The sequence below is a fragment of the Pleurodeles waltl genome, chromosome 12, assembly GCF_031143425.1.
Source record: "Pleurodeles waltl isolate 20211129_DDA chromosome 12, aPleWal1.hap1.20221129, whole genome shotgun sequence".
Lineage (NCBI taxonomy): Eukaryota > Metazoa > Chordata > Amphibia > Caudata > Salamandridae > Pleurodeles > Pleurodeles waltl.
The window spans coordinates 242,688,439-242,714,994 of NC_090451.1; the positions used below are offsets into that span (position 1 = coordinate 242,688,439).

At 47.2% G+C, this 26,556-nt stretch overlaps 1 protein-coding gene across 1 annotated transcript in view; it reads left to right on the forward strand.

The window, feature by feature from the left end:
- Positions 1 to 5,909: 5,909 nt before the first annotated feature.
- The window catches only part of LOC138268061 (uncharacterized), a 219,960-nt gene continuing 199,313 nt past the window's right edge, over positions 5,910 to 26,556 (forward strand). The window contains exon 1 of the mRNA XM_069217419.1: positions 5,910 to 6,025. The gene's annotated coding sequence lies outside the window, so the exon portion shown is untranslated. The remainder of the gene's footprint in view (positions 6,026 to 26,556) is intronic.

Sequence of the window (26,556 nt, forward strand, 5' to 3'; positions counted from 1 at the left end):
CATTGCATCCTGGTTCTTTGTGGAGTGTCGTAAGGTGAGTGGTTCCCCTTCAATGTACTGTTTCCGCCATGGTTTTGATGTTGTTGGTACCACCCCAGAAAAGCTAACCGATTGGCCTCTCATAATAGCTTGGGTGGTACTTTGTCTTCCACCTGTCTGTTGGCGGTGACTGCCGCGGAGTTTGTTGCTACCGCCGTGGCGGTTGGAGTGTTAACCCCTTCCCCGCCACGGACGTAATGGTTACGTCCATGGCAGCGCCCGTGTGGCGCCATGGACGTAACCATTATGTCCTGCATGCTGCCCTCGGGAGAAGCGCTAGCGCTCCCCCTGAGGGCCGCCCCCCCACCACCCCCAGGTCAGGGCTGAAAGGGGAATCCCTTCCCCTTCAACCCCCGACCCCCTCCCCCACACCCCCTGTGACGTCAGCGCGCGCTGACAATCACAGAGCCTCCCACATCGCGCTGGAAGCTAAAGAGAAATGCTCAGCATTTCTCTTTCGATCACGTTGGGGAGGCAAAGAGAGGCTTCAAAGGGAAGGAAATGTATTTCCTTCCCTTTGAAGTCTCTCTCAGGGTTTCAAAAGCCGGATTGCTTGCAATCCGGCTTTTGAAACCCCACTAGACACCAGGGATGTTTTTTTTTTTTTGGAAAGTGACATAAAGGGAGTGACCCCTTGGGCAAGAGTCGCTCCCAGGGGGGCATTTTTTTAAGGCCGTTTCTGCCACCCCTGGGTGAGGTATCATTTTTATCGGGAGACTTGGGGGAACGCTGGGTGGAAAGAAATTTGTGGCTCCTCTCAGATTCCAGAACTTTCTGTCACCGAAATGTGAGGAAAACGTGTTTTTTTAGCGTAATTTTGAGGTTTGCAAAGGATTCTGGGTAACAGAACCTGGTCAGAGCCCCACAAGTCACCCCATCTTGGATTCCCCTGGGTTTCTAGTTTTCAAAAATGCGCTGGTTTGCTAGGTTTCCCCAGGTGCCGGCTGAGCTAGAGGCCAAAATCCACAGGTAGGCACTGTTTTCTATGAAAAAATGTGATGTGTCCACGTTGTGTTTTGGGCCATTTCCTGTCGCGGGGGCTAAGCCTACCCACACAAGTGAGGTATCATTTTTATCGGGAGACTTGGGGGAACGCTGGGTGGAAAGAAATTTGTGGCTCCTCTCAGATTCCAGAACTTTCTGTCACCGAAATGTGAGGAAAATGTGTTTTTTTAGCCAAAGTTTGAGGTTTGCAAAGGATTCTGGGTAACAGAACCTGGTCAGAGCCCCACAAGTCACCCCATCTTGGATGCCCCTAGGTCTCTAGTTTTAAAAAATGCACAGGTTTGGTAGGTTTCCCTAGGTGCCGGCTGAGCTAGAGGCCAAAATCTACAGGTAGGCACTTTGCAAAAAACACCTCTGTTTTCTTTAAAAAAATTTGATGTGTCCACATTGTGTTTTGGGGCATTTCCTGTCACGGGCACTAGGCCTACCCACACAAGTGAGGTATCATTTTTATCGGGAGACTTGGGGGAACACTGGGTGGGAGAAAATTTGTGGCTCCTCTCAGATTCCAGAACTTTCTGTCACCGAAATGTGAGGAAAACGTGTTTTTTTTTAGCCAAATTTTGAGGTTTGCAAAGGATTCTGGGTAACAGAACCTGGTCAGAGCCCCACAAGTCACCCCATCTTGGATTCCCCTAGGTCTGTAGTTTTCAAAAATGCACAGGTTTGGTAGGTTTCCCTAGGTGCCGGCTGAGCTAGAGGCCAAAATCTACAGGTAGGCACTTTGCAAAAAACACCTCTGTTTTCTTTCAAAAATGTGATGTGTCCACGTTGCGTTTTGGGGCATTTCCTGTCGCGGGCGCTAGGCCTATCCACACAAGTGAGGTATCATTTTTATCGGGAGACTTGGGGGAACATAGATTAGCAAAACAAGTGTTATTGCCCCTTGTCTTTCTCTACATTTTTTCCTTCCAAATATAAGAGAGTGTGTAAAAAAGACATCTATTTGAGAAATGCCCTGTAATTCACATGCTAGTATGGTCACCCTGGAATTCAGAGATGTGCGAATAACCACTGCTCCTCAACACCTTATCTTGGGCCCTTTTTGGAAATACAAAGGTTTTCTTGATAGCTATTTTTCACTCTATATTTCAGCAAATGAATTGCTGTATACCCAGTATAGAATAAAAACGCACTGCAGGGTGCAGCTCATTTATTGGCTCTGGGTACCTAGGGTTCTTGATGAACCTACAAGCCCTATATATCCCTGCAACCAGAAGAGTCCAGCAGACGTAACGGTATATTGCTTTAAAAAATCTGACATTGCAGGAAAAAGTTACAGAGTAAAACGTAGAGAAAAATTGCAGATTTTTTCACCTCAATTTCAATATTTTGTTTTTTCAGTTGTTATTTTCTGTAGGAAACCCTTGTAGGATCTACACGAATTACCCCTTGCTGAATTCAGAATTTTGTTTACTTTTCAGAAATGTTGTGGTTTCTGGGATCCAGCATTGATTTCATGCCCATTTCAGTCACTGACTGGAAGGAGGCTGAAAGCACAAAAAATCGTAAAAATGGGGTATGTCCCAGTAAAATGCCAAAATTGTGTTGAAAAATTGGGTTTTCCGATTCAAGTCTGCCTGTTCCTGAAAGCTAGGAAGCCGGTGATTTTAGCAGCGCAAACCCTTTGTTGATGCCATTTTCAGGGGAAAAAACCACAAGCCTTCTGCAGCCCATTTTTCCCATTTAAAAAAAAAAGAATGAAATTTTCACTGTATTTTGGCAAATTTCTTGGCCTCCTTCTGGGGAACCCACAAAGTCTGGGTACCTCTAGAATCCCTAGGATGTTGGAAAAAAAGGACGCAAATTTGGCATGGGTAGCTTATGTGAACAAAAAGTTATGAGGGCCTAAGCGTGAACTGCCCCAAATAGCCAAAAAAAGGCTTGGCACCTGAGGGGGAAAAGGCCTGGCAGCGAAGGGGTTAAAGTGTCTGTCTATGTTGGTGGTTTCCGCTGTGTTCGTGATCCCATTTGTTTTACAGCTGGCCTGTTGGTGGTGTTACCGCTGCTTTAACACCGACAGCCAGGGTTGTAATGAGGGCCTATGTTGTTTACAGTAAAGGGCTTGGAGCTTGCCTGTTATTTACCATTTGTTTGCTTGCTTGGCATTATTCTTTACAGCTTCGTCATTCATCACTGCAGGCCAAGCATCATTTTTGTTCCCCTCTGCGGAGCAGGTACCAAGCACTAATTGATTCAACTTAATCAGTGCCCATTTGCTGCTCTCAATGTGATTGAAGTACTATTTTGTTCTTTTTAACTTCTAGTGCCTGCAAACAGAAGGCGTATGAACATGCACAGGAGGACAAACAAACCTGCAAAGTTTTTTTTTCTATAGCTTTCTTTTATTTTGTCAAGACGTCTTTTCACACTTTGCACTCATGTTTTCTTTTGTTTTTGCTTTTGGGTACTGTTCTCAAAATGGCGATTATCTTGTTCTAAATATTGCAAAGTGACATTGTTTCTTTAATATGTATATTTTCTGAAATGATGGTTCAACACATAATTGTGCAGTCCACCCCACTCCAATCCGTCCCACTACAATCCACGCCAGGCCACCCCACCTCACTCCACACCAGTCCACCACCCTCAGTTCAGTCCACCGACTCCAATCCATACTACTCACCCAATCTAATCCACTCTAACCCATCCCACTCCACTACAACCCTCCCAGCCCACCCAGTCTAATCTGCCCCACTCCAATTCACCCCAATCCACATTTTGCCCCACTGCAATCCAAAACAATTTGCCCCACTCCAAACCATAGCAATCTGCCCCATTACAATCCAAAATGCCCCACTTCAATCCAAAATAATCTGCCCCACTCCAACCTGCCTCACTCCAGTCTACCCCACTCCCTTCCAAAACAATCTTCCCCAATCCAAAGAATTCTGCCCACTCCAATCCCCACTTCAATTTGCCCCCCTCCAATCTAAAACAATCTGCCCCACTGCAATCTGCTGCACTCCAATCCAAAACAATCTGCATCACTCCAATCCAAAACAATCTGCCCCACGCCAGTCTGCCCCACTCAAATCTAAAACAATATGCCCCACTCCGATCTTCCCCACAACAATCCACCCCACTCCAATACGCTCGACTCTGATCCTCCCACTACAATCCAGTCCACCCCACCTCACCCCAATCCAGTTCACACCACTGTATCCCAATACACCCCACTCCTATCCACACCAGCCCCATCCAGTTCACCCCATTTCAATCAATCCACCCCACACCAACCCAATCTATCCCACACCAATCCAGTCCACCTCGAACCAGTCCAACAGGGGTGGCCCTTCCTTTATGGCAGAGGAGTGTCACCCCTCTGCTGAAAGGCAGCAGAAAAAATAAAATGATAATACAAGTATTGTATTATTTTATTTTTCGCTTCTTCCTCAGCCAGTCTGAGTGTAGGGTGGGGCCATCCTCGTCACCAGGGGAAGGAGGAGTACTGTGCCTTTTAAGTATGAATGTTGGTTTGGCTGGCCGTCCTAGGCGAGGTGGCGAGGAACACCGAGGTGGCATGCGGCAGGTACGTGATTTTAATTTTTTTAACTATCCCACCCCCATGAAAACCCCCTCCGCCACATACCCCACTGAGCGTTATTTCCAGCAGCATCTGCTGCAATCCAGTACACCCCAATCTGGCCCAACTGAATATACCCCATTCCAATCCACCCCAACCTAATCCACCCACACCAAAACAATCTGCCTGACTTCAATCTAAGACAATCTGCCCCACTCCAATCCAAAATAACCCACTCCAATCCAAAACAATCTGCCCCACTCTAATTCGCCCCACTACAATCCACCCCTCCAGTCCACTCCACCCATTTCAATTCACCCCACTCCACTACAACCTACCCCACTCAAATCCACTGCACCCCTTCACAGTTCAGTTCACCGCATTCCAGCCCGCCAGCCTACCCCGCTCAAATTCAATCCACCCTACTCTCAATAGAATCTACCCCAACCCACCCACCCCACTACAATCCAGTCCACCCCACTCAGCCGACCACACCCCATTTCAATCCATCCTATGCCAGTCCACCCCACCCTGGTTCATTCAATCCCAACACACTCCAATCCATCCAACTCACTCCAGTCTACCACACTGTACTCCAGTCCACCACACTGTACACCCAATCCAATCTGCCCAACCCCTGTTCAGTCCATCCCAATCCAATCCATCCAACCCACTTCAATCCTATCCATCCACTCCAATCCACCCTATTTCAATCCAATCCACCCCACTTCTGTCCAATCATTCCAGTCCAAACCACCCATCCCAATCCAATTGAATCCACCCCACTCCAATTCACCATACTCTACTCCAATACAATCCAGCGCACTATCTCAATCCACTCCAACCCACTCCACTCTACGACTGAACTCTACTCCCTTCTACTCAACTCTGACACTGTACTCCTCCAGCTCCACTTTAGAACACTCCAACACATCCACTCGAATCCCTACTCCAATCGGTATGTTTCCATACCACTAACTTTTATCCATGCCGAACTGCAGCCACACTGGTGTAAGACACGGCAAAACACATTGTCAAAGCCAGTTGCTCTTGTATAGGCAAGACGTATTGACTTTGCCAATGCTTGTTTTATCAGGGAGCGTCAACACTGTGTCGCTTACAAGTTTGTAACAAGGAAAAGTTCATTTGTATGTACCAAATGGTAGGCTCCTCTTGGTTTTATCGCACTGCGGCACGAATCCCTTTAACTCTGCCACGGTACCCGCCCGCCCCCACCGCTCTCCCTTCACCGCTGTGCGGCGCTGCGGGGCTGCGAAAGAAGTACATGCCTGGACTTGTTGGGAGGGGCTCGAGCACCGTGTTGCAGGACCAGGCCTCTGCTGGGTAAGTGCGTGCCACCTGCCTGTCACTCCTGCTGCCTGTGCTGAGCTTCTGTCAGCGAAATGAGGGGTGCACCCTGATTTTTGGTGGGGCTGCAAGCGTCATCGGACTGAGGTGCGTGTTGCTGCCTGTGCAAAGGCTGCAGTGTACTAGGTGCATGTCTTGGCTCTGTCGGTGAAGTACCGACTGTGTCTCTGCTGGCGCCCTTCATGTGCATGCTGAAATTGTGTGTGCGGCCTGTACTGAGGTGTGCATCATCTTGTCTTTTCTGGAGCTGCACTTTAAGGCACAGCCTTAGTTATGTGCTTGCTGTCTGGCATTTATGTGGTCTGTGCTGGCTTGGACTGTGAGGCGTTTGTTAAACTGGGACTTCATTTTGTTCGCCGTTAAGTGGGTGTTGTCTGTTTGCCCCTCAGCTGACTTTTGTGGTTGTTCGTACAGGATCTGCCTGAACCTCGGCAGACCTTTCTCACGTCTGCTTTGGGCATGTCTGCTTGCCACTTTTTGCTTGTATCACTGCCCCAGTCTGTGGAGACTGTTTTAAAGAGGCTCGAGTGTCTGCTGATATTTGTTGCCTGTAATCATTCGAGTCTACTGCTTAACTGAAAGTGCTAGAAAGAAAGAAGTGTGTGCCTTCTGACTTACTGCAGTGCCTATTCTGGGGTCATTGTGTGTGTGTCGGCCGCCACTTACTGCTGCTACTTTATATGGCTGCGATAAGTGCCTGGAACGGATGCTCTCTGTGCTCGTGTCGCGGCACTAACTGTGCTGTTGTAATTAGACCACCTCACAAAGCCTGTCTCCTTTGCGTGGGGCTGACTGCTGTGTAGGATGACCACCTGATAAGGCAAATTCAGGACAGTGACAGCAAAAATTCAGGACAAAGGGTCAAAGTTCAGGACAAAATGTCATTTTTAGGGACAGACCGGAGGATGTTGCATGATTATAAAATACACAGCTCACAGAAGTACAAGCTAAAGTTGTTTTATGTTTAGTTTGTTTTAAATATTGATTTGAGTGTTGAGCAGGCATTCACACATAGCTGGGCAGATTAAAGCTGAAAAAACTAACAAATGTATACATTCGAAGCAGCCAACATACGGGGCAGGTTTCACAATTCTACCCCAGTACCACGAATGATAATGGTAGAGGTAGCGCTCTGTTACTGACATAAGCTTAGAGTTCATAGGCAGCAGCATTACTATAGTTTGTGAAAAAGAGAGAGAAATGATGGGGAGAAAGGAGGAGAGGGATATATACTTAGAGGGAGAGACAGAAGTTTTGTACAGTGAGAATAAACAGTGAGAGATGAAAGCAGGCGAGGATCTGCAAACTGAAAGAAAAAGCAGATGGTGAAAATAAGGCAACAGAAGATGGGCACAGAAAGGAGCATAACATGATACAGAAAGATGCTGGGGGTGACAGAGAAGGTTGAAAAGAGAACAAAGGGTAGAGGGGAAATATGAAATAGAAGCTATGAGGAACTGATAGCATGTGGAGGAGTGTGAGGGGCAGAGACGAATGGTAAGGTAGGCGATAGGAGGGAACGTAGAGAGAAAAGGGAACTGAGAGATGAAGAGGTTAAATAAGGAATGAACAAAGATGATGTGAGGTTTCACTTTGTCACTTGCACATCAGACCTTTCAATCCCATTTCAAATGCACCATATTTTTGAAAATATTGTGCTACTCCGCCCTTTCCTTTTCATGCAGCACAGCACAGCAACTTCACTTGCATTTGTTGCTTGAAATGTTAATAAATATATCCCTCAAAAATTTGACACAGGTGTCCAGACTTGTTTTGGACCATGTATGTGCTCCGCTGCTGTTTTGCATACATACAGAAAATCATTGAATGTTATTCTTCAAAGAATGAGGGAGAAATCCATCCAAGGTTCGAGCCCGGAGCATTTGTCTGGCAGGCCACAGTATGACACTGGAAGACTCTGGGAATAGAGCATTTCGGTCTTGATATGCAGGTATTTCTATGTGTGCTCTTCATTATCCATTAACTGGAAATGTTAACATTAAAACGTTACAGAAACACAGGTTAAAAAAAAGTGACATCCTTCCGTTCATAGCGCCTTCATACCAGTCCATCCCACAGTCAGCTGAAGTGCTTTCACCTCGGGGTCTGGGGCAATGCAAGGGCTGCAGGAATGATAGCTACGTCCCTGATAGGGCTGGCTTTAATGGTAGTGCTAGATGGTGTGAGAATATTTGTTGTGTCCCTGCCCTCTCCCTATCCCCACCAAAGACCTCCTTCTCAAAAGATTCAACCCTCCAAGGCTGTCCATGGATGTCATTTAGGGGTCGCCAGGGTTCACAGCTGCGACCACTGACTTGCCCCTTGCGACCCCTGGCATTTCCCTTTGCGACCCCCCTGGCTTCTGAAGTGGCAAATTCAGTGCCAGGAACATAGTGGCAGCTCATCCAGAATGTCAGTTGGTATTCCACTCTGTTCTCTATCAATTTGTATTACATTAATAGTGAAGAATAATGTTATGCACTGTTAGTGTAATAACAATGGAGTACAGTTAGCTGGGAATATGCCCTTCCATGGCAGCTGCAGTAAGTGAAAATGTTTTTAAATGTATGTTGCATGCATGCTTGCGGGTGAGAATGAGTTTATGTGAGAGAGTGTGTGTGTAAGTGTAAATATGTGTGTGAGTGAAAGTGGAGGTCCAAGGGCACGTGATGTCACTTCCACTACCCCCGGCATTTTGGTGAATTGACATCCATGATGCTGTCCCTCATTCCTACATAGACCTGCTCTCATGTGCATGTAATTCCTTTTACAGCGCTACTCATCCCAAGTATGCAAGGTAAAGTAGGGTGCGAGAGTGAGTTATATCACACATATATTATACAGAGACAGTAGTGTGCATATCAGTGTATTGGAAATTATACTTAAGACCATGGCCACTGGAATCATGCAATTGTGCATCTGTGACATTTTTTGCATAATTATAAATTTGCCACATAAACCATCATCTGCTGCAAAATGTCCAGAGTTACTAAAAATGCAGCGACATGTTTCTGTGCAGTGGTAAGCCCTTTGTGAAGGTTGACTGGTCATCTTTCTGTTGCCTACTGCTATATGTGGGTATTAAACTGGTACTAATGAGATGCAACCAATACCCAGAGGTTTTGACATGTTTAAAAATGTCAAAATAATTAATACTATCAGAAAATGTGCCACATTTACACTGCATAGTTTAGCTTTTCTTGTTCCTTTATTTGCTCAACCATGCTGCATAATTTGGCCCTCCCCTGCAGCATAATTCCAGTGGCCCTGCATAAAATAATGAGGACGACAACTTGTAGGAGCCACATGTCATCCATACTGGCAGGCATATGAAAAGTGGGCTTAGTCTGGTGAAATACTAATGAGGGATTTAAAACATAACGGTGGTTGGGTTTGTTTTTTCTAATAAGTATTTATTATTATCCAAATGAACCATATTTAGCAACCTTAGAATAATGAACAATTAGGGAAAAACAATAAGATTGGAAACCCATGCCTTGCAGGTTCCATGCTGCTTTTTGATTCTCATTCATAGCCAGGGCCACTGGAATTATGTAGCAGAAGAGGGCCAAATTATGCGACAGATTTGTTTAAATTATGTGGGAACAAAAGGCAAATTATACTTCATAATGCTGATTATTTTGTGATATTACTTCATTATTTTCTGATTCTTACATTTGTTAATGCTTTTGTACCTCGTTAGTACTGGTTTAATATACCCAAATATAGTAGTTAGCAAGACAAAACTGACCAGTCAACTTTTGCAAAGGACGTTCTGCTGTGCGGCAACACATCGCTGTTTGTGCTAGAAACCAAACAATTTTTTTTGCTAAAATCTGCTGGTTAGGCAGCAGATGATGGTTTTGGTGGCATATGTGTCAAATCCGTAATTTTGCGAAAAATGGGAGAGAGGCTTCTGCTGCTGGGATGGATGCACAGGCCCACCAAGATGACCCCTCTGTGGGAAGAATGCTGGTTTCTGGAAATCGGTAAATTGATTGGCTTTGAGGCGTGGGATCGCATTGGAATTTCAAACTTAGGAGATGTGTTAGAAGGGGGAGATCTCATGCCTTTTGAGTCACTACGGGCCGCATATGGGCCCAGCAGGACGCAGTTCTTCTACTATGCTCGATTGAAACACGCATGGAGGGCAGAGGGCCTACCGGAGGAGGGAATACTGGAATATGCCTGATTGGAAGGGAGATTGTTGACGGAAAAGTTAAATATTAAAGCTGTGTCTATGGTGTATAGGACCATTAACAACAATATGCCGGATACACTTTGCAGACTACGCAGTCAATGGAAGGCTGACATAGGGGAACTGGAAGACATAGGCCCTCATTACAACCGTGGCGGTAAATGCCGCCTACCACTGTGCTGACGGGCGCCAACATACCGTGACCGCAGCGGTATTCCACTACGAGTATTATGACCCACACTGAAAATTTCCGCCACTATACAGACACCCACACAAGTCCGCCAGCCCAAAGGTCAGTGATAAACTGACAATAGCAAAACCCACACCGTTACGCCAACAGGAATACGCCCACAGTATCAGGACCCACGAATCACTGCGGCGGTCTTTAAAATGCGGTAAACCATTGGCGGTACACACCGCCACGCTCAAAATACACACACATTTACAAAACACCACCACATTGGACAATTCAAACTACACACACCTGACACATATACACACACCACACCCACACACACCACTATAAAACACACACCCACATTACCCACAACCCTTTCTATGAAAAAAAGATAGCAAACAGAGAGAGACAAGCCAAGAGCACCCACTCAATCAGAGGCACAGAACATCATCACCCATACACTATCCACGCACATCACAGCATACACCCCAACACATCATCCCACACATCCTCACACATTTCAGTCACACCACATCCATGGCACCCCAAAAACACCCCAGGTTTTCAGAGGAGGAGCTAAGGGCCATGGTGGAGGAAATCATCCGGGTAGAGCCACAGCTGTTCGGATCACAGGTGCAGCAGACATCCATTGCTAGGAAGATGGAGCTATGGCAGAGAATCTCAGACAGGGTCAACGCCGTGGGACAGCACCCCAGAACAAGAGGCCCACAATGACGACAGCCGATCTGCACGCCTGCATCAGGATGACCAACCTGGCCCATCCGGGACCTCTGGACAGTCGGTTCCCCTGCCACAGTCCCAACCCACTACAGACCCCCCCTCAGGAAACACCAGCACAGCACCCACCCAGCGGGCCCATGCCACTGTCCCCAGGACACGTCAATCAGAAGTGTGTCCACCACTACAGAGACCCTAGGCAACCCCACATACCCAGGATGATCACGGACCTGGGGTCAGTGGGCACACGGTTCAGGGGACAAAGTCACATGACAACAGGGAAGCTTGGAGGACTGCTGTGCGACAGGGGGAGGACAGGCCCAGGGAACCCACTCTCCATGAGGCACTCTCCAATATCCTGGAACATAACACCATTCCCAGGAGACGATAGGCCAGATACTGGCCAAGTTGCAGGAGACACAGCGGCTGCAGGAGGGACAGTACCTGGGGATCAGGGATGACCTAAAAAACATCTACACCATCCTGGTCACCATTGCAGGGGTGCTGGCTGACATGGGCAAGACCATGAGGGAGACAGTGGCACAACAACGGGCCTTCCACCTCCGCTGGCGCTAGTGGATAGGAGGCCCTGCCACAGGAACAACAGACCACCAGCACCCCACCCCCTGCAGAAGGAGAACCACCCCTCAAACAGTCCCTGCGAGACAGGCAGAAGTCAGAGAACATTGCCAAGACCCCCGCCAGGAAATAGGACTCTCCTGATTGTCACCCTTCTGTCTCACTCTGTCACCCTGTCCACCTTGAACTGCCATTGCTCCCCTTCCTATGCCCCATTGGACAATGCACCTGTGATACCAAGAGACTGAACTCTACCCTGGACTTTCCTCCACCATCAGCCCACCCATTGCACACACCCCCCCCCCCCATCCCCATGAGCACTTAAATAAACACCCTTTGAACAAATGCTAATCTGGAGTCTGTCATATGATTCACAATATGTATTAGTACAACATTATCAAAGCATTGCAACTCAAATGTACAGTGAAATATACTTTGGAATGACCTTTAGTGAGCAGCAGTACACATAGCAGGAGCCAGAGTGGGGCACAGAGATCTGAAATTAGAGATGCCAAAGGGTACAGAAAACTGAAGTGTAAAGTGAAGTTACAGTGTCTTACCTGTGTGTCACTGGAAGTACTGCTGAATTAAATTGCTTCTGTTGTCAACATCTTCTTCCTCTGCCTCCTCTTCCTCACTGTCCACAGGCTCCACCTCTGCCACAAGACCATCTTCAGGCACATCTTCCTGCAGAAAAGGCACCTGGCTTCTCAAGGCCAGGTTGTGCAATATGCAACATGCAACGATGATCTGGCACACCTTCTTGGGTGAGTAGTACAGGGAGCCACCTGTCAGATGGAGGCACCAGAACCTGGCCTTCAGGAAGCTGAAGGTCCTTTCAATAATCCTCCTTGTACGCCCATGTGCCTCATTGTAACGTTCCTCTGCCCTTGTCCTGACATTCCTCACTGGGGTCAGTAGCCATGAGAGGTTGGGGTAACCAGAGTCATCTGCAAATATCAAGGGACAACTGTTAGACACACACTAACCCTTAAGGACAACCCCATACCTAGACACCTATTCATAGTGTGCAGGGACCTTGGGCTCACTTATTAGCCACACCTGGTGCCTCTGGAGTTGGCCCATCACATATGGGATGCTGCTATTCCTCAAGATAAAGGCGTCATGCGCAGAGCCAGGATATTTGGCATTCACATGCGAGATGTACTGGTCTGCCAAACCCACCATCTGAACATTCATAGAGTGATAGCTTTTTCTATTCCTGAAAACTTGTTCATTTCTCCGGGGTGGGACAAATTCCACATGTGTACCATCAATGGCACCAATGATGTTGGGGATATGTCCCAGGGTGTAATTGTCAGCTTTCACTGTGGCCAAATCCTCCACCTGGGGGAACACGATGTAGCTGCGCATGTGTTTCAGCAGGGCTGACAACACTGGGGTCAACATGTTGGAGAACATTAGCTGGGACATCCCTGATTCCATGGCCACTGTTGTTTGGAAGGAACCACTTGCCAGGAAATGGAGCACTGACAGGACCTGCACTAGAGGGGGGATACCTGTGGGCTGGCGGATAGCTGACATCAGGTCTGGCTCCAATTGGGCACACAGTTCTAGGATTGTGGCACGATCAAGTCTGTAGATTATGATAATGTGTCTGTCCTCCAAACAAATGCATTCCTTGAGGGCATTCACTGTGGTGTGGCGGCCCAACAGAGAGCATTTCTTGCTCTGGCCTCAACACTGATGGCAGCCATTTTCCGTGTCTCTAGCCTCCCCCCTCCAACTTCCTCTGCCCAGTCCCAATCCCCTCAACCCCAGCCTATCCCAAGCACACCTTCAGACCAGAATTCACCCAAATCAACACACAGAAGTGGCTCAAGCAAACGCAAGCACCACACATCATCCCACAGGCACTCACACAAGCACCATCCCCTTGCAGACACACCAACATCCACTGCCTCCACTGTGTCTCCCTCCTCCTCGTCGTCCACCTCCCTCCCAGTATTGTCTCCACTCACACCTGCATGCACTACATCCTCATCCACTACCTCAATCACCAGCACGCCCATCACTACTCACCCCTCACTGGCAGTCACCACCCCCACATCCCTGTGTCCTCTCCCATTGTGTCTGTAACCCCTCCTCCCAAAGTACACAAACACAAGCACCCACCCACCCAACAGCCATCCACCTCAACACAGCATCCAGCCCATGCACCCACACCCAAACTCTGCACACAGACACCTCCTACAACCACTCCTTCTTCCTCCACTCCCAAGCCCTCTCTCTCTTCCCGGCCCAGTGTGTCTAAAAAGCTTTTCCTGGCAAACATTTACCTCTTCCCTACCACTCCCCCCTGTCCTTCCCGTCGGGCCAGGGTGTCCAGAACCCAGGCCAGCACCTCAGCCACCAAGTCGGAATCCGCTGTGGTACCTGCAACTCACAGAGGCTCAAAGGGGGCACCTGTCAGCCCAGCCAGTGTGCATCCAACCCCTGCAAAGGACAAAACCATTCCGCCATCTGCCAAGGTGAAGAGGGGGACAGCATGCAGCAAGGAGCAGGAACCACCCAGCAAGGCCTCCTCCAAAACTCCAGCTGCCAGAGCCAAGGTCACAAAAGCATCTGCCAAGGTGAGGAGGGGGCAGAAAACCCAAGGCAAGGCACTTCAGCCGTCGGAGGCTACAGGTGAAGGCCAGGTGCCCGCCAGCACACCCGCCAGCAGCCCCACCGCAAGCACCGACGCAGCACCACCTGCACTGCTGCTAGCACTACTGCTGTCAGCAGCAGCATCCCCAGTGGGCTGTCCCAGGCTGCAGAAGAAGGGCTGGAGCCTCCCTCCACAACTGGCAGCACCGGCATCTGCACCCTGGCCGCCACCTGCACCGCTGACAGTAGGACCACTACCAGCAGCAGCAGCCCCAGTAGGCAGCCGTCCGAGGCTGCAGGAAACAGGCTGGAGCCTCCCACCACCACTGACAGCACCCCCACCAGCCCCGGCACTGCCACCAGTTTGCAGTCTTAGCCACCGCAGGATGGAGTGTAGCCCTGCCTTCATGAACTATCATGCAACCTGGTCCCTGCAAATCTTGTGCCTCAGACACCCAGGTGAGGGAATGTGAACTGCCACACCCCTAGTGCTGCATCAGTGAGCACAAGGCCCCCTCCAGAACCAGTGGAGATATGCATCCACTCACCCCCTCCTTGGCAGGATGAAGCACACTGGGTACAAGGCCCCCTTCAGAACCAGTGGAGATATGCATCCACTCACCCCCTCGTTGGCAGGATGAAGCACACTGGTTACAAGGCCCCCTCCAGAACCAGTGGAGATATGCATCCACTTGAGAGACTGTGGCCTTGCACTCCCCAGGACTAAGTGGGCAAACCACCTACTTGAGAGACTGTGACCTTGCACTTCCCAGGACATCGCTGTGGGCATGGAGCCCCCTCCAGGAGCAGTGGCGTTGTCCCATCCTCCAGCTGAGATGCCCTCCCCTTCCCCATCCCCCTGAACTGCCTGTGTGTTTTCGACCTGATGCCCCTGCAGTGTTCTCTCCGTATTGAGGCAGGAGTCAAGTGTGGGCTTGGCCCATGGTTTTTGGCCCAGTGGCCCACGGACATTTGAAAGGGACAATGTATGGCCTTATTTTATATTTATTTTGTTCTTGTGTTCTTCCAGGGGGTTACGGGGTGTAGATGTAATGTTGTTGCATGTGTTTGTGTGTATGGTGTTGTGGGTGAGGGTGTTGCGTGTGTGTGTCACTTTCTTTTTCCTCCCCCTTGTGTACTAGGTGCAGTACTTACCGTGGTCGTCGCTGCCGCCTTTGGTATTCCTGGTAGATGAGGAGGTAGACCAGCATGGGCAGGACCTGTAACTCGGACTCCACGGCGTCCTGGTTCTTCGTTGAGTGTCGAGAGGTGAGTGATTTCCCTTCTGTGTTCTCTTTCCACAGTGCTTTTGATGGTGTTGGTACCGCCCCGGAAAAGCTGGCGGATTGGCGGGTTGGGATAGGGTGGGCAGTACATTGTCCTCCGCCTGTCTGTTGGCAGTGACCGCCGCGGTGTTTGTTGCCGGTGGCGGTCGGAGTGTTAAAGTGGCTGTCTGTGTTTGCGGTTTCCACCGTGGTCGTGATCCCATTTTTTTTACCACCGGCCTGTTGGCGGTATTACCGCCGCTTTAACACCGACTGCCAGGGTTGTAATGAGGTCCATAGACTGGGAAGCAGCATTGATGTTTCCACGAGAAGTAGCCACTATGTCAAGGTTGCGACTAAACCAGTTCAAGATCCTTCATAGGTTTTACTGCAGTAGACAGCGTCTACATACTATGGGGAGGGTGCAGCATCTGAACTGTCTCTGATGCCAGGGGCATATTGGTACTTTCTTACACACCATTTGGGGATGCCCTGTTATACAGGAATATTGGACAAAGATTGTCGGGGAACTGAAGGGGGTGCTGTCGGAGCAGATCCTGCTTAACCCCAAATTTATTCTACTGGGAATCCCCAACAACGTTGACCTGCTCCGGCCAGGCTCATATTCTGTAATCTCAAGTTGGTAGTGGCTAAGAGGGATGTTGCCCATCTTTGTGGGTCGGAGTTAGGCCCCATGATGGACACGTGGATAAGAGGGATGGATGGATTCATAATGGCAGAAAAGGTAACATATGGAAACAGAAGCTGTCCACAAAAGTTTGGAAGGGTCTGGGGGGCCTGGAGGGCATACCATTCATTAAATGTATAGGAATTTATAGACTATGGATCCACCGAAATACGATGCGGACTGTAAAATACAGACTAGAGGTATTGAAATACATATGATGTGGGAGAGAGACCAACTATAGATATGCATGAGGATATGTTTGTGTCTGTGGGTGGTTTGGGGGCGGAGGATTGGGGAGACTGTTGTTCTTTTTCATCAACACTGGTGCTGCTGTAAGGTACTGTTCTGTATACTTTCTCTGGATATGGTATGCACCTGTTGAAAATCCAATAAAAAGTTTTTTTTTTAATTATGCGAAAAATACTGTGGCTGCACAAACACATCATTCCAGTGGCCCTGCTCATAGCTCACTGTGCTTTATTACGATTGTATCTTATGAACTGAAATTATCAAAAGTATCTTGGGGGACAAAAACAGTAACCCACTGTACTATCTATATAAGAAACAATTTTTAGATCTGCATGATATACACTGTTTTGTTGTAGGAGAGGAATCAAAACTCGACTAGGCAAAACTTGATCTCTCAACAGATGCATTTATCACCAGAGTTAAATTGAGTTTTTTCAATATAAGCTGGCACAGAGGGGCTCAGGAGTCTGTGCCTTTAACCCTGCAAAATAAGTGTCAAAATACAGCCCTCCCTAGAGCTTGGCCCCTTGTGCCGTGACAATAGCCTCTGAACAAAATCAGAATACCATGCCCTAGGCGGAGCACGAAGAGGCCCAGAACATGCTGTGACTGCAAAGAGAAGACCATTATCATTCTGTATGTTAAATCTCAGGCAAACAAAATGATAATGGGCTGAAAGCAGTCTGTGCCAGGTCGGGGAGGGTCTGCTGTAGATCCTGGAGTTTACAGGAGGAGTGTGAGATGGTCCCGTGAGTATTTTAGAAATGAGGTTTCTTGCAGGGGGACAACTCGTCTCCCAGCAATGTGAAGAATTACGAACAAAGGTATCCGTGAAAGTGCTCTTCTTGGACAACGGACGTGAGGCCCAAATAACTGACGGTTCTTGAAATTTACAGTCAGGTGGTCAACCTACTGCGGTTTGTCTGCTGCCTGCAACTGATCTTGTCCAAGACTGCCACTGACTATGGCGTGTGTCTCCTGCCTGTCTTCCTAAACTGGAACTGCATAGGACTGACTGCTGAGTGTGTCTGCCTCTTGCAACATATGTTATTCTAGACTAGATGCCTGGTACTGACTAGTGCATGTCTGGTGTCTGCTTCTAAGGTTGGCCTACGTTGGTACTGTCTGGGACTGACTACCATGTGTGTTTGCTGCTTACAGTTGATGTTGTCCTATACTGGGACTGCCTGTGTTGTGTGACTGCTGCCTGAAACTGATGTTGCCTTTGTTGGGACTGCGTAAGACTGACTGTGATGAATGTCTGTTGCCTGCAACGGGTGCTGGCCTAGACTGGGACTGCATGGGCTTGACAGCGATGTGAATCTTCCGCCTGCAATTGATGTTGACCTAGAATGGAAATGCACAGGACTATAGATTGTGTTCCTGCTTGGGCTGGGGCTCTATGGGACTTACTGTAGTGTATGGCTGGCTTGCTCCATGTCTGTGCTACTCTCGGAGCAGTGCTGCATCTGTCAAGGCAGTGTGCTTTGTTGAGCAGATACAGAGTGGAAGTGTGTGTGAGTAGTTTGGCTGCAGTTAGTATACATTTATGTACATTTTCATAATGTGGCCAGCAAATCTGAGACACCAACGGGTTCAGGCCAATATACCCCTAGTGGCCCCTGGTATATTGACCTTAACAATCTTATACTGATAATAATACCTGGGTGCAATTTTTGGTCATTCTGCATTAGTAGACATCAAAGCTTTGACTGGTCCTGGCATGGCTGCCAATAGTGTCAGCATGGATGATGAACAAGGGTGCCAGTTATAGACATAAGAGGTGAGAATAGCTCATTTGTACTGACCCACTAATGGGAAGGCCTTCTTGGGAGTACAGTTAATGCTGACCCTAATCTTTGGTGTGTATTACTTCACAACCTATTCATGTGGGTCTTGGAATTAGGCAACATTCCATCTTCATGGAAAGAGGCCGTAATACATCCCTTACATAAAGAAGGATTGATGAAGGACCCAAACGATTATCACCTCATTGCTGTCCTTGACACTGAAGAAAAACGCTTTGCAAAATACATATTGGATAATCTTTATACTTTGGAACCAATTACAACATATTTCCATTCTATCAAACTGGTTTTAGAGCGGGCTGTTCCATGACTGACAACATTTTTAGTGAACAAAGCTTCAAGAAGGCTTCTTAATGTATATGCATGTTGTATTGACTATTCTTCTGCATTTGATAAAGTCAGCTGGAAAATTGTTTTGAAGAAACTCTCAAAATGGGGAGTTAACTAGCCATTATTGATTTTTTTGATATCTCTACAAGGAAAAACTTGGATTCAAACTAAATTAACACGGAGGGCTTTATCATCTAAGCTAACAGCCACAAAAGGCCTAAGGCATGGGTGTATTGAAGTCGAATCATATCTCAAACTTGAAAACTAAAGACCATGTTATTGCACAATCAGTTAAGAGATTTTCTAATATCTACAGAGGCTGAGCCATTTGTCAGTCCATTAAGACAACAGACTCCAAACTCACCCCCTCCTTATGATGTACTTCAGTTGTCTTTCAGGTAAAGATAATAAAGGACCTTAGTAAAATGTATGAAAAAATAATCAGATTTTACTGAACCCCTGTACATCTACTTCATACAGCAAATTAAGACTCTAATTATCTTTGATATTGACAACTGCAAGACATTCTGGGGCAATGTTAAATTATATGTGCAATTGTATTGCAGCCGATGGAAATTCTTTAAGATTCCTGTTATCCAAAGAATTAACAAATACAAATGGATATATCACAGAATTGAGCCTTGCAGTTTCAAATAAGAGCATTACAAAGAAGAAACTGCTGCCACTATCCATCCCTATAAAGTAGCCTGTATCTGAGCGCAAGACCTTAATAAAATGGATTATGAGAAAGAATAGTAGATTAGTGAACCTGATAACCTTAGAGAAGTATAAACATGCACACTGTACGTTAGATTCACGTACCTGCTTAAAACAGGAATATTGAGCATGTAAACTTAAATGTGTAAGATTTTGGGGGTCATTCTGACCTTGGCGGTCCATGACCGCCATGGCGGAGTGCGGCGGAAGCACCGCCAACAGGCTGGCGGTGCTTCCTGGGCGATTCTGACCGCGGCGGTAAAGCCGCGGTCGGAAAATGGGAGCCGCCGGTTTCCCGCCGGTTTCCCGCTGGCCCAGGGAACCTGCCATGGCGGCGCTGCAAGCAGCACCGCCATGGGGATTCCGACCGCCTTCCCGCCAGCCTGTTTCTGGCGGTCTCCACCACCAGAACCAGGATGGAGGGAACGGGTGCCGTGGGGCCCCTGGGGGCCCCTGCACTGCCCATGCCACTGGCATGGGCAGTGCAGGGGCCCCCTAACAGGGCCCCACAAAGATTTTCACTGTTTGCTTAGCAGACAGTGAAAATCGCGACGGGTGCCACTGCACCCGTCGCATCCCTTCAACTCCGCCGGCTCCATTCCGAGCCGGCTTCATTGTTGAAGGGGCTGTCCCGCTGGGCCGGCCGGCGGTCTTCTGGCGGTCTCCCACCGGGAAAGCCGGAATGGCCGCCGCGGTCTTATGACCGCGGTGCGGCCTTTCGGCGGGAACAGCTTGGCGGGCGGCGACCGCCATCCGCCACGGTCAGAATGACCGCCTTTGTCTTCTGTTTAACTCCAGTATCCCAATTTGAAGACTCATGGAGTACCTACTGTTTACCTTCGAAGAAGCCATGTTGTCTCTGTGATTATATGGGTGAGTCTATTGAACCCATCATTTGTTTATGTCCTGCATTATTGGACGTGAGGTAAAAATATTTGAGGTCTGCATTTGTTATTGCTTTTTGCAAGACCGCAAGGCAAGCAATCTTCTCACCCACTCACTTTGGCGAGTCAGATTTAATCAGGACGAGCTATTTTTAAGGCCTTTAAATCTTGATTTTTTTCTCCTTACGTTTACTCGTCATTCAGAGACAGGTCAAAAGTCAGTTTTTCTTCCTACATTGTGAAGTTAAGAGGATTTTGTGAAGTGAACTGGCTGAGGTGCTATGCAAAGGGTATGAAATGAAAGGCTGTAAGATTTCAGGCTTTTTTTTTAACACAATATTGAAATAGCTAATTTGTGAACTGTACAAACATTTCAAAATTCTTTTCAGTAGTTATGAAGGCACATTTTTGTAATTCTGTATGGCGAAAACAAGAATTTTATCGAATGAAAACTAATCAGAACACTTTACTTGGTGATGTGCAAATGTTAAATATTTTTGCTGAAACCCAATTTCCAAACATTGATTATGCGCTATATAGTTTTATCAGTAAAGTTGCATGTTAGTGGGAAAGTTTGTGGCCATTTCAATGGAAAATGTACTGTTTATGAAATGGCAGTGCGTAAAAAAGTTATTAAACGTTAGTTTTTAAACATGAACTGGGAAATATTTCTGCCCCTGCCCTGATGACAATGGTATTAGTGGACTAAGAAGAAAGCTAGGGGCCATGTGTAGCCTATATGTGGCCTTGATTCTTATACATGGAGCAAAAGTGTAGTCTAGTAAATGAAAACAAAAATAGTTTTTTTGTACAGAAGAAATAGTGAACTCACAGTTTTTGAAGGTGCTCTCGTATGTGATAAATAACAAAATTATCTAGGAGCCTGGTCATCTACTTGCATCGGCAGGGAAATTATCTAGAAGCCTGGTCACCTACTTGCATCTGCAGGGACATTAGGAGACTGGTCACTTACTTGCATCTCCAGGGACATTATCCAGGAGCCTGGCACATACATGCATCTGCAGGGACTTTACCATTGGTAGTCTGGTCACTTAGTTGCATCTTCATGAGTATTATCTCGGAGCCTGGTCACCTACTTTCATTTTTATGGACATTATCTAGGAGCCTGCTCATCTACTTTCATCTGCATGGGCATTATGTAGCAGCCTGTTTATCTACTTGCATCTGCAGGGACATTATCTAGTACTTGCATCTGGGGGGACTTTACCATTTGTAGCCTGGTCACCAGGTGCATCTTCATGAACATTATCTAGGAGCCTTGTCTCCTACTTGCATCTGCAGGGGCTTTTCCATTGGTATTCTGATCACTTGTGTGCATCTTCATGGTCATTATCTAAGAGCCTGGTCATCTGCTTGCTTCTAGGAGCCCGGTCACCTACTTTCATCTGCAAGGACATCTCCATTGGTAGCCTTGTCCCTTAGTTGCATCTTGGTGGACATTATGTAGGAGGCTGGTCAACTACTTTCATCTGCAGAGACATAATATGGAAGCCTGGTCACTTGCTTTCATTTTAAGATACATTGAGGGGGTCATTTCGACCTCAGCGGTCTTTTCACAAGACCGCGGAGGGACCGCCGAGCTGAAGACCGCCAGTGGTGGCGGTTTTTCGATTGGCGTATTATGGCTGCTGGCAGACCTCCGTCCTTTTCTGGATGGAGAGCCGCCAGCAGCCATACTGGCGGATGGCGGGGAAGTGGAGGTTGCTCCACCTCCACCACCCGTCAACAGAATACCGCCCACCGAATCAAGTTACATGATTCGACGTGGCAGTGTTCTGTTGACGGAGTGCTGGCGGCAGATGTGTGCGTGCATGGGGGTGTGCGTGTGAGTATGTAGAGGGGGTGTGTGAGTGCATGTATGGATGCGGGGGTGTAGTGTGAATGGAAATGTGTGCGTGTCTGTCTGTATGTATGACTGTATGGATGTGTGCGTGTATGTCTGAATGTGGGTGTGCGTGTATGACTGTGTGTGTGTCAGTTGGCATGTTTGTTCGTGTGTGTGCGGGAATGTGTGTTGGTGGTGTCTGCATGCGTGTCGGGTGTGTGTCTGTGTTCTGATGTCAGGGTTAGGGGTGGGGAGGGGGGTCCTGCCACCTTTGGGGGGTGGCAGGGGGGTGGGGGGTGTCGGTGACGGACTCGGGGTGGGGGCGACCCCTATCAGTGCCAGGGAAAGAATTCCCTGGCACTGATAGTGCTTACCGCCATGGATTTCATGGCGGTTCCTAACCCCATGAAATTCATGGCGGTGAGCCGGGTCATGATACCGCCGGCGGTCTTGTGACGGCCGCCGGGCTGGAGACCCAAGTCTCCAGCCCAGCGGTCGTCTCTGCCATGGCGGTCTGATCGGAGAAGTGGCGGATGACCATGGTTATAATTTCAAATTTTTTACCGCCAGCCTGTTGGCGTTAAAACCGCCACTTCTCCATCAACCGCCAGGGTCGTAATGACCCCTATGTGTAGTGTCCTGGCCACCTATCTGGATCTGCACAGACGTCTGACAGCCTCATTACTTACTTGCATCTACAGGGGCATTATCTAGGAGCCTGGTCACCTGCTTGCACTTGCAGCAACATTGTCGAGGGAACCTGGTCACCTACTTGCATCTGCAGGAACATTATCGTGGAGCCTGGACAACTACTTGCATCTGCAGAGATATTTTTTAGGAGCCTTGACACCTACTTGCATCCGCAGGAACAATATCAAGGAGCCTGGTCACCTACTTGGATCTTAATGGGCATTGCCTCTAGTAGACTGCGGAATCTACTCACAACTTGCATCTGCAAAGATATTATTTAGGAACATGGTCACCCATTTAAATCTGCAGGGACACATCTGGGACCATGGTCACCTGCTGCCATCTGCAGGGAGATTATTTATATAAAAGATAGTTGTTGCACTCTCCTAATGGCGTGGAATAAATACGTTAATTAGTTGCAACAGGCTGTATGAATTTCCTTGCATTCCTCAAATAAGCAACCTGAAGAAGAGACAACCTCGATGCTTAACGGTGATCATATATTTGATAAAAAAATACCCATCAGAGATAAACAGTTGAGCACTGAATTGCACAATGATTATCGGAGCGGCGCTAGACGAATAGGGATAATCCTGTTCAGTAGGCAACATTGTATTTTTGAAAGAAAGGGCATCGGGTAGAGACCAGGACTTGGCAAATCACTACTCATTTTACAGTCTGGCTTGACTGCGCAGCAGTCGTCAGACTATTATGTGTGTATCACCAGGAGAGTGGCTTTGGCTCCGCCCACATGTTGGGAGCCAGGAGTACATGTTTTGATTGGGCAGAAGTTGTGTGCGTCCACAAATATGTGATTGGCCTCCATAAGGCTGTGATTATTTCGGTTATTTATGCAACTGCCTGAGCTTGAACATTCAGGGGCACACACATGACATTGTACGGCTATGAACGTGTTTTAGGTAGTTAGATAATTTATGATGGTTTTCTCTGACAGCAACACAGATGCGAGGAGGTCATTCATTAATTTACTCTGATTTTTAGGTCTAGATTGGCAATGGAACTGTAACATGAACTTTTAACCCACACCAATATTAATCAACAGTTCTTTGCTTCCACAAAATATATATTCATTGCCATGCTACAGATTTGTAATGCTTCACATAAACATACAGCATTCACTTAAAGCTGGTTTTCTTTGCCAGTGCTTCTTTACAACATGGCCGGGAGGCAACATTTTCATCTCCTTGGTTGTTTTGTGATACACAGGAGTTTGTTGGACCACCTTTGTCCTCCACCCCCCCCCCCCCCCACCCCCCCCACGGAAGGCTCAATAAGTCAATTAACAGAATTGATAGATCTGTAACTTTTTTTGCATGTTGGTACGAGGAGAATGTATGAGGCTGTATGTGTTGAGTGTATGATCTCTCCGGGAATGACTGCTAAATTGTGTAATTTGTGCAGTCAGCATGATGCAGAGGTCTCCTCTCAACTGCCTGTCAGGCAGGTAGCTATGCAAAGACCATTGAGATATTCACAGGTGGGTCTGTGTTTTTAGGTTGAGCATAGCAGTGCGGAAGCGCTGCTTTTCCGATGTGTTGGTATGTATCTGAGCTTTTAACCACACCCACCTCACGCCCATCACTATCACTCGTTCCTGGGCTTGCCTTTCAAAAATCCTTTCTTTTCGTTGATACATGCTTTACGTTTGTCCCTCCTTGGGGCAGTTTAGTTACAGCTTTGGACATGACCCTGTTACATGGATAATTGCACTTTTGCCGATAACTTTGATTACGAGCGAACTTCATTTTCCTTTCGTCTGTCTCCTTCACACTTACAGCGGCGTTTTGAATTGGCTCGCTTATGTCAACTGTTTTACTTTTTTTTCAGTGTGTGTGATAAAAAAAGTAAAGTTAGTAATTTTCAGCCCAAATAGCTCTAACTCGAGCAAACGCGAGACAAATTACATTGCAAATGCTTGTTTCAGGATGGTTCCACGTTGCAGAAGGCCAAAGCAAATGTGCCCTCTCCCTCAAAACAAAGTTAGTATGTTCCTGTCTTTTATGTAAGTAGTGATGCTTTCGGCCAAGAGATAATCGTGAGTGACATTGATGACTATTGAGTTGTTTACCAATGGGAAGGCCTTGGAACCATGCGTCACGTCATAATAGTGCACATATTGTGGTGTCTTGTCGAGCTTAAGCCTTTCTCGAAACGAGTATCCATCTAAGCATGAAAGAATCTCGGTCACGCCCGTCTGCTGACCATTACCGAATGACCGTTAGGGCTGCCCAGTTGGTTTGAAAAATATTTCGGACCCTTACCTGTATTTTGCAATACATTTCACACAGTAGTGGGGCACTCTAGCTGGAAAGTGCTTCTGATGGCGCATGCTTTGAATTGCACAGCTTAATGAGGTGCAGCTCTAGTGTGTTTGCTGGACCGGCCCTCCACATGCGCTCATTTAGTAGACGTGGTCCACCTTGTGGGCACCAGTTTCTATGGTGTTCACTTGCAATCACCTACTTTACTCCCTCAACGCTGGCCTCTTAGCTGCGTTCTGCTTCAGAAGGACTATTCCACAGAAGATCCCACTCCGTTGCAACAGATGTGTTTTACAGACAAGTTCAGCAAACGCAGAGTGGACCCTTAAGAGCATGGTGCATGTTTGCCTTTATTTGTTTATAACTCATCAGCTCATGCCTTCTGTGTTGAAGCTTCCTTCTACCTTTGGTTTTAACTCTCTTTGTTTTTTTTTTTTAAAATCTGCGTTGTTTATCGTTTGGTTTTTAATGAATTTGTTACATTTTCGGCCTGTGGTGGTTTTTCACCATCATGCTGCTGTTTCGTACCATGTTTGTGTTCATCAACTGTTTGCTGCCTTTGTTGACGTTCACTCATATTGACGTTTACCAGCTGAATTGATGTTTTTCACATATGATGATGTTTTCCATTTGTGTTGATGTTTTTAATGCATGAGTTGATGATTGGTTCAGTTGCTAGTGCTTGCCCCTGCGTCTGCTACCATTTTTTATGTTTAGCGGTTTATGTTTGACACCCACGTAAATGTTACGTGCCTCTGTTGATATTGATATTTGGCAAGTGTTTTTATGTAGGCCACCTGTGTTGCTGTTTACCATCCGTATTGAAGGTTAACATCAGTTTTAATGTTTTGGAAACTGTGCCGATGTCTTGTATAAGTATTGATGTTTGTTGCATGTTAAAGTGTTTGGTCATGCTCTGATGTTTGCTGCCTACCGTGATGTTTGCTACCTAAATGTATTTGGCGTGCTGACGTTTGCCCATGTTGATATTTTGCTTTAATCTTTAAACTCAAATTCTGCTTCTTGCATATATTTGAGACTGCTGTTCATATTTTTTCTAATGCTAAATTATGGAGCTTGTGCGGATTGATTTTAAAGTCCTAGGCTGGTGAAGATCTTTGTGCCTGGTTTGTTTCTACTTGAACTGATGTTTAGGTGTTATGTTTCTCTCTAGCCCCTGTGTTTATATGTAGGTCTAGTCTGATAATGATGGTGAGGAGGCACTGGGACATTTCCAATGTTTGTGCTGATGTCTAGGCCAGCTGCTGATTTGTAGTGCCAGTTCTGAGCAGCTTGGGGCAGACACTTGTGAGTCACATCTTTAGCGCCTGATTAAGTGACTCACTTCTAGGGGTACAGATAGGCTGAGCCATCACAGGTTGAAGGTATACTTGATCTTTGAGGTGAAATACTGCTGAAATCTGCCAGGGGATTCTTTTGTTGGCATTCAAAGTGCATGTAGCCTGACTGTTCTCGTTACATCTTTAGCACCTGAATAAGTGAGTCAGCCCAAGTGTACAGATGGGCTCCTTGGTTGAAGATGTGATTGATCGTTG